Source organism: Lipotes vexillifer, unplaced genomic scaffold (assembly GCF_000442215.2).
Source record: "Lipotes vexillifer unplaced genomic scaffold, Lipotes_vexillifer_v1.1 scaffold425, whole genome shotgun sequence".
Classification (NCBI taxonomy): domain Eukaryota; kingdom Metazoa; phylum Chordata; class Mammalia; order Artiodactyla; family Lipotidae; genus Lipotes; species Lipotes vexillifer.
The window spans coordinates 268,934-279,051 of NW_006785433.1; positions in this window are offsets into that span (position 1 = coordinate 268,934).

Sequence of the window (10,118 nt, forward strand, 5' to 3'; positions counted from 1 at the left end):
TCCTAATAGCCCAGAAAAACACCTTATTTAAACATGGGTAACACAAGGGATACAATTTAACCCCATAAATTACAAATTATAAGAAAAAATATTAAAATGAGCCTCATAATATTCTGACTATGAGAACACAGAAAAATGGCTGACAAAGCAGATGAAAACTGAGATTACAAAACGAACTAAAACACATTAAGAAAATTATTGCACCTTTGAGAGAAAAGCACAAATCAGAAACAGAGAATCTCAGAGATTAGTCCTTCAAGCTAATATGCACCACACACACACAAACACACATACGTCATGTGAGTCTCTACCATGTTTGGCTTCATCTAATAGTTTTGGACCAAATTGTTTAAAAAGAGGGTTTTTTTTCTTTCTTTCTTAATTATTCTCAGAGATCTCTTGGTTCTTGCTTCATGTCCCCACTGGGAGGGCCTGGGAGAAGTGACATACCAGTAGCAATTAGCACTCTCAGAACCCAGATCTTGGTTTTTAAATACATTTTCTACTAAAAGAAATCAGAGTTCCTTGGAAAAATGAATAATTCCAGGCCTAGGGCAGGGAAAGTACAAAATAAGTCTGGAATATCTTATTGTGCATGAAAATAAAAAGTAATAGGGTCAATTCGAGAGGACACAGAAGCCATCTTTAAGGGATCCCACTGGCAAAATCTGGGACAATTTGAACATTACAATAAACAATGATAATAATGGATTATAAGACCTTAAAAATCCACAAGTCCATCCTAATTTAAATAAATGAACTAAGTAATAACATGTTGAGGAATAGAATATTTACATAGTTTGAAAGTAACTCTTTACGAAATACTTTTGAGAAAAAAATTAGTAGAGGAACCTGGAAGACAACATTGTAATCAAGTGGCCAAGTTAACATTACCAGTAATAGGAAAATCTAAATAATATACTATGGAATGGGATGCATTGCGAACTCAGTGTAACAGCAAAGGAAACCGTAAACAAAACAAAAAGACAACATATGGAATGGGAGAAAATATTTGCAAATGATGCGACTGACAAGGGCTTAATTTCCAAAATATACAAACAGCTCGTACAACTCAATTTAAAAAAAAAATCAAAAAATTGGCAGAAGACCTAAATAGGTCTTTTCTCCAAAGAAGACATACAGATGGCCAACAGGCACATGAAAACATGTTCAACATCGCTAATTATTAGAGAAATGCAAACCAAAACCAAAATGAGGTATCATCTCACACCAGTCAGAATGGCTATCATCAAAAAATCTACAAATAATAAATTCTGGAGAGGGTGTGGAGAAAAGGGAACCATCCTACACTATGGGAATGTAAACTTGTGCAGCTACTATGAAAAACAGTAGGTAGGTTCCTTAAAAAACTTAAAAAAAAGATACAGCAATCCCACTCCTGGGCATATATCTGGAAAAGATGAAAACTCTAATTTGAAAAGATACATGTACCCCAATGTTCATAGTAACACTGTTTACAATAGCCAAGACATGGAAGCAACCTATGTGTCCATCAACAGATGAATGGATAAAGAAGACGTGATATAGATAGATAGATAGATAGATAGATAGATACACAACAGCACAGTTTGTTTTTACAGTCAATGATGCAAAAATGAATTATAAACATGTAGGAAAAATTGACAAGTCTAAACTGACTTGTCTATATTAACTACCTTGTAATCTTCAAAAGCATCAGGGCCCTAAAAACCAAGGAAAGACTGAGAAATGGTTGTAGATAAGCTAAGAAGACTAAAGAAATGTGACAATTAAATGCAATGTAAGAATCTGAGCTGGATCCTCTTTGTTGTAAAGGACATTGCTAGAGATATTGGTCCAACTTGAGTTGAGGCTGGATATTAAATAATAACAATATATCAATGTCAATTCTCTAAATGTGACAGTTGTAGTTATGTGGAAAATTTTCCTTGTTAGTAGGAAATGCACATAAGCATTTGGTGGTGATGGGGCATCATATCTACATTTTACTCTCAAAAGTTTCAAGGGAAAATGTCTCTGTGTGGTACTTTCAAATTTTCTGTAAATTTGACATTGTTTCAAAAAAAAGAAAAGAGTAAATTAGATGGAAGATAAGAATAGATAGACACAGAAAGCAGAGCAAAGAAAATGAAAAATGGTTAAGAAATTAAAATAAATTTTAAAAATTAGAAACAAAAAGATTTTAAGACAATGATAGATATGGAAGACCAACAGGGAAATGGAATATGGATACTACTGAATCTCAGAAGAAGAAAAATCAAAACAAAAATAAATATTTAAAACTATGTCTTAAGAAAGTTTTCTAAAATTAAAAAAAAAGTATTGAATATATAAGCTGAAGTAAAACTCCAGGGAGCTGGTAAATATTTCTCAGAGTGGGCAAACCAAAACCTATTCTAATGTAGAATTTCAATGTTAGAGAAAATTAAAAAAAAAAACATGGGAGGGATAATCATAACAGAAGAGAAAATGACATTGGGAGCAAAGCCAACAGTCAAAAATAAGAAAAGGATTTTGAGTGGTTTTCCTTGGCTCTTGATGTGTTCATAGGTTTATCAATACTGCTGAGTTGTTGTTTGTTTGAGGAATCAATGCAGAGTTTGATGTGACTGAAGAATTACAGGTGAGAACATTTTCAAAGTTAAGAAACACACTAATTCTGTACAACCTGAAGTGTGGAATCTGCCAACATGTATTACAACTGATGGTGGCATAAATACATGTGGAGCAGAACAAAAGCTTAGATTGACAAATTTGCAAAACTTGTGAAAAATGTAATGTTTAAACCCTTTATTGTTCATTGTACGATTCATCAACAGGGACTTTGAGGATGATATCAGTGAACTTTATGTGCTCTTATAGACTTAATCACTGGCAATTCTGATAATTTTTGTTCAGAAATAGTTGAATAGCTTTAATTACCCAACCATATAGAACGTTAACGACCTGACACTAGTAAACTTTTTTGGTGACTTTTTTGGGCACAGGGCTGAGATTGAAATTTTTTTGAAGAAGAACTGCCCTCATTGGCTATTGTTAAACTTTTAATGGCTTTGGAAATAAGCTGTTACTACAAATTTGATAATGTTTCTTAATGAATTCAACCAAAAATAACAGGGCAAAACAGTGCTAATGTGTGAAACTTATTCAATACTAAAGTCATTTCATTGACAACTAATATTTGAATCTCAAGTACATTCAAACTGCTTTATACACTTCCCATGTTGACCAAAGATAAAACAAGAAATGAAATTCCATTTCCACACAAATTTGCAGCAGATATATTTCCTAAGTTCAAACTACAGTTCCAGGAGTATTTTCCAGACCTCAGTGTATGAAAGAATGGAACTATCTGTGTTTCTTATCTTTTATTCCCATATGTGGCCCCGCCATACCTCTCGCTTTAAGATTCTCCGTCTACAACACTTTCCCAACCATCCTCATAATTTTATAAATCCTCTTAACTTTCAAAGACTTCCGTAAACATCCCAGCCCAAGATTTCTCCCTAAGCTCAACTCCTGTAATAACTATTATCTGTTCTTTCATTTGACCCTTTGTGTATTGATCTTTTCTTGCTTATTATATATCCACCTACACAATCAATATCTCCCTATATACGCTGTAAATTTGAGGGATAAAGTTACATCTTAGAGTACAATCCACAGCCCCTGCTGGCAATACTTGAAACACTGGAAAATGTTGGTTGATTAACTGCTTGAGCAGGTATTTTTAGTTGCAAACATAAAAGTAATAAGTGAAGGACTATGGAAAGACTCATCCACACTTTGCTCTTACAAATTTAATTGTACTCACATTTCCTAGGTATTTACTTACTTTTGGCTAGTCATAGAAATAACCCTGAAATTGTCTCTACTCCCAGAAAATAAAAGGTAAGGTAGAATTATTTCCTGCAGTGGCTCTCAACTAGAGGAAGTTTTGCTCCCCAGGGGACACTTAGCACTATCTGAAGACATTTTTGTTCGTGGCAACTAGGAGGTGCAGGATGCTATTGGCATATAGTGAATAGAACCCAAGGATGCTGTTAGGCACCCTGCAATGCACAGGGCAGCCGTCCACAACAAAGAATTATCTGGCTCAAAATGTCAGTAGTACCAAGGTTGAGAAACTAATTTTCTGTGCCATTGTGGGCTGAGATATATAAAAATAGTTCTCAGTATTTGTTTTCATCTTCTAAATTATGACGTTTTCATATGACTTATTTTTTATATCTGCGAATCTAGGGCTGATGTTCTCCCCTCCCATTCACCCCCACTTCACTAGACTAATACGTTCATGAGGCTGGAAACTGGCCCTCCTCTTTTTGAGGTGCTCAGTAAGTGTTTGTTAAATGGATAATGAAGTATTGAAATGTTATCCATTCTTCCCAACACATTTGTTTAACACTTGCTTTCTGGAACGACTGACCGCTTAACAATCTAGAAGGACCTTCAGAGATAAGTGCATCCATCATGTGCTTTTTAATATTCAAGACAGTGGCAACTTTTCTTCAAATAACTTCCTATGGGAAATTCTAACATGGAAGGCAGATAAAAATAGAGATGCTCCATTGAGTCAAGGTGAGGGATCCAGAGCCCAAGGGCCAGTCCATCCCTAAGGTGGACATTGAGAAACAAACCCACTCAAATTACACTCAAATAACAATCAGGAAAACTGAAGTCGAAAGTGAAAGTAACTAGAATAAAGTCAGAAGACTAGATAGTGGTAGGTCACTAACCGAAGCTGTGTTCATTCATTAAGCACCCTGAAAGACAGGTGCAGAACAAAGGTTCCTATTCTGTTGAACTAACCTAATATTATACTATGCTAATATATGTGTGTGTGTTTATATCTGAGCAACTAGGGCTGATTCCCCCCACTACCACATTCACCTCCTATAAACTCCATGAGGCCCCTGGCCACCATGGAAATTCAAAACGAACAAAATCTACGGATCAACTAGCTATAGAGACATTTCTTTATGAATCCTTCTTTCTAGGGAGACAGGTACTTCTGTGAGATCAATTTAGACAGGAAAAAAAATTTTTAAGTCCTTTAACACCCACTTGCCCTTCTATGTAAATAAATGATTCTTAATGCGGGGGAGTGCTGTTGCATAATGGGATTTTGGAATTAGGAGAATGTGTAGTCTGAAAAAGCATAGCATGTAAATTTATTTTTAACCCCCCTAATACCTATAATTTTTGTAATACATACCTCAGAAAGTTTGTCAAAATATTTTTGGCTGGCGGGTGGGAATACTTAGAAGATAGTGATTCTCTATCAAATAATAGGAAAGTAGAAAAGGGATGTCTAAGAGAATCTCACAAGGAGAGGTTGCAGCATGAGGTTTTGTGTTTATCAGGAGACCGCAGGATATTTAAAAGTGGGAGGTAGAACACAGGGAATTTCATGTAATGACCTGGGATCTTTCAACGTTCTACGTAGCTGGTGTTAAAAACAATCAAAAGAGGATTGAGTCTGGGCATCGAACGTTTGGAAAATGAAGCGGCCAATGCCAAAGGCCAGAGATGTAGGCCAGGACCTATACTGTGAAGATAAGGAAACCATTCCTGGGCTCTCTGCTATACTTCTGTTATGATTCTTTCCCACACTATCAGCATAGAAAAACACAAAATGACTGGAAGGTCAGTATGAAGCTGGAGTCATGCTGTGATCTTGTCAGAGTCACAGGATTATGATGGAAGACATTGCCCCAAAGGTTTCTACCGCGAGGTGAACACATAGTAGTCAGAGATCAAATTTAAGTGGATTATACACCCAATCTACCTTCATGTCACACAAACCCCCAAATGGCTTTTTTCCTCAGAATTCTTGTATAAAGAAGCTGAACAAAACTGATGTGTGAGTTAGCCAGGGTCAATGCTATATTTAGCACCTTGAGAGCAAAAACAGTTTCAACTTTCCAGTAAAATCCTTTTGTAAGCAATGGGTTTATAAAATGTCACAAACACAGCTGTGTGGAGGGCACAGAGAGATTTGTACCTATGACCACGAGACTGGCCTTGGGGAACTTTCAGAACAATGATGCCACCCTGGAGTGAAATGTTTAAAACAAGGAGGAGGGGAAGGATGGGATAAGCAAAAGCGATGTCTTCTCATTAACCTAGCCTATCAGAGCACTGCCCCAAATGTCCATCCACCTCAGTTCATTTGGAGCGCCCGCTGGGGTCTGCAAATTCCATCTACTAGTCATTAAGTGTCAGCAATTAATCTTCCCTCGTGTCCAGCTCCTATCTTTGTGTTTATTCTCCCTCTACAGCCAAAAGCTCTTCATGGAGGGGGTCCTTAGAGGTCACAAATCTCACTCCTCAATTTATAAATGACAAGAGCAAACAAGACCCAGAAAAGGAAAGAGGACAGTTATTCGGTGAATTTCAATAAGCATTATAGAAAGTACCTGCCAATCACCATAGAAGATCTGGTGTGTTTTCTGGAAGAGATTATCAAGAGGATGAAACCTCCAGGTGACCCAAGAGCTGGACCGTGGCAGTCGGAGGCTCTTCACCCCTCCTCTCATCCTGGTAATGTATGCTCCGCCCACCATTCCCACACTAGGAGCAAGGATGCAGCCTTGAGAGAGTAAAGTGTTGCTGAGACCATCTGGACTGGATACTGACTGAACCCTGTGAAGGCCTCTATGGAAACTTAAAGATTCTGGGGGGCAGGTACGGAGATCTACTCCTGCAGCCACCCAAGAGAAGCCTACCCTCAAATATAAGTTCACTTGCTTATTCAGTCTGCCACCTACCAACCTGGAGTCTTCTGGCCCTTTCTTCAGCCTCTTGCCCTCTGTGTACAGGGGCGAATTTCAGATTTCACTCGGGAAGCTCCCCTGGTTGCGAACCAAGTGTCTTATTTTATTTTTAATAATTCTTATTATCACATGAAATGGAAAGCTTCTTTGCATTTATTCATTCCCATAAATGAGGAAGAGCTTGACTCATGATGACAGATACTTGCTTCAGTCTTCCAAGCACAGCCTGTGTTGAGGCTGGAAGAAGCAAGGATCACAAACGAACCTGTTTATTTCAAGATAGCTTTGACAGTCATAACCAAGAAATGCCATCTTGCCCCTTGTGGCCAGCCCTTAAGTCATCACTAAAATCATGTCTTTAACTTACTAATAGCTGGTTTTATAAAATCTGGTTTAAGAGTGTGATTTCTATGAAAAGATTTATGAATGTAAATAATAAATGTATAGGTTTATAAAATGTAAATGGTAAGATTTTATAGAGGTTTAGTCAAAGTTTTAACCAATGACCAGAAAATTTTAAAAATACCATCACATTACAAAAAAAACCTAAATTACCAAAATACAGTTCTAAAAATACAAGCTGTTCTCTTTACATGTATTTCATTTTTACATCAATGCCTCTGAAAGATCTATTAAAGTTGTTGGTTACCTATCACTAGTAGTTAATTTTTAAATGTAACTAAGTTCCCAACTGCACATTTTTTTTTCTTTCAAAGACAATACCTCTCTCCCTACATCTTGAAAAATAAGTAGTGTTTTGCTAATAGCAGTTCTCCTACTGCCCATTCCTTTGAGCTCAGGAATTAAAATAAATTTCTTTAGCATTTTGCCATATTTGCTTTAATTTTTTGTTGAAATATTTTAACATAAGTTACAGATATATTTCACTCCCTAATACTTCAGCATGCATCTTTAACTAAGGATATTTTCTTATATAATCACAATACCATTATCATACCTGACAAAACTTACCAGTAATTCCTTAATACCATACTTAAAAACCCCAAATTGCTCCAAAAAATTTTTTTGTAGCTCATTTGTTCAAATCAGTATCCTCTGAAGTATCATGGATAGCATTTGCTCATTATGTAACTCTAAAACACCTCCTCCCCACTCTCTTTTTGTACCATGGTATTAATTGTTGAAAAGTCCAGACCAGTTGTCTACAAGATGACCTGCCTCCTAGATTTGTTTATTTCCTTGTGGTGCCAGTTGTTTGTCTAGTTTCTGAATTCTGTATGAAGTAGAAGGTGTAACAAAAATTTGAATAAACTCACTACTGGCAAGAATACTTCATAGGTGATACTGCTAATTCATATTTGGTCCATTTCCTATCCCAGCTGGAAACTTTCCCACAATGGTCATCTCTCTTCTCCCAGGATCTGTCAGTGACAGAAAATTAACTTTCTCTAAATGATCCATCTACTCTGATGAAAAGCTCTGAAGTTTAACCCAGGTTCTGTTATTTATGGTTTACCTTTTAACTAAATGAAGATCCTGTATAAATGCACAGAATTTAATCTAAATATTAAGAATAGATGCTAATGTCAGAGGCAGAGTGGCATAGTAAATAGTTCTTAATTTTGGAAACAGACAAATGGTTTCAAATGTTGGCCCTGCCCTACCACTTAATTGTCTTTGGAACTTTGAACAAGTTATCTAACGTCTGAATTGTGGCTTCCTTAAATGTTTAGAGTTATTGTGAGGCGTAAACAGGTTCATGAGTAAAAGCATCTAGCAAGAAGATTTGCACCAGCAAGTATTCAATAAATGTTTGCTGGGCCCCCCACATGTCAGTGCAATAAATAAGATTTTTTAAAATGACATTCTGCAGAAATGAATACTCTATGTGTGTAAATAGATGGATTTATAAATCTAAAATTGAGATTATTTTGGAAAGAGGTAATTAATCTTAGATTGTGAAAGCCAGAAAGGCAGGGAACAGCCTCAATTCTGTATTTTACAGATAAGAATGTAAAGTCAAAGAAACAAGGTTTTGCTTCTACCCACACTTAGCCCCCCCTTAAGCATCTGTGATAAATTGGTGGAACAGAAGATGGCAGATGAACAATGTGCCTTCCCTTCCCAAGCCACATTTAAGAATCCACTCGTCCTGAAGAGAGAGGGAATGTGGTCTAGAAATGCAAATATTTTCATCTCAGCTGCCATGCCAAATGAAGGCTAAATGTGTCTTTAAAGATCTTTGAAAAACAATGCTTTTACATGGGAGATTAACATTTGAGTTTTCTGAAATTTCTTCATTACCCTAAACCACACAGACCCAGGCATATGGACTCCCTGAAGTTTGATGAATGTCAGGACCCAAGTACGGATTGGAAACTGCCAGCCCACACTTAGAAAGCCAGGGTCACACTACATTAGTATGAGTTCAGTGCCATATGGCAAATGCCCCAGTTTATTAAACATGCTGCTTTTGAACTTGCTGCTAATAGGGTATCATTATAAAATGGGCATAGAGAAAGAAACAGAATTAGTTAAAATTTTTATAGCTTGATTTCTACCATGTATAATGTATATCTCCTTAAAAAATGAAAAAACAAGATTTTTCCAGTTAATTAACAGAAGGTAGAAATTTAGAGAACTTTAGACATATTGCAAATAATTCTCCATTGGCGAATATCTATTCTAAACAAGGTTTAGATCATATGTTTTTTGTTTACCTAATGAAAATTACAGCATAAGAGGTACATTTTCAAAATTGGCTATTTTTCTCAGAGAGGAGCATTAACTACATCGATTCAATCAGTTTAAAACTATATACATATTTACCTGATATTAATAAAATAACAGGAACAGCAAATAATGTCCATCCCCTTCCTTTAGTATAGGTAGTAGTTAGTGCTTCATTTCATGGTAAAAAGTTTTACCTGCAGATAAGAATATGGGGATTCTTTCCTTGACCCCCAGTAATGACCAGATGGGGAGTGGAATAGCCACACAAGCAGTCCCTTGGGTGACTCAAAGGAAGAGGTTCTGGAGAGAACTTATAAAGATGGAGTTCAGTACCTTCCCCAAAGACCACCGCTGAGGTACGGAGCAGCAGGAAACTCCCTGACCCAGCAGCTGCTGCTAAGCACAGCCTTCCTTTTCCTTCCCGGCCATCCTGTCCAAGGCTGAACTCCAAGTCAGGAAATTTTTCTCAGCAAGGTAATGATCTGATCCAAAATAATCAGCACTTAGCTGTGACCAACCAATGGGCTTAATCCTTCCAGGAACTGTTACAAAACACCCTAAAGAAACCTCCAATTCATGATGTGAAAGCAAGTGTGTGTGTGTGTGTGTGTGTGTGTGTGTGTGTGTGTGTGTGTGTGTGTGTGTGTG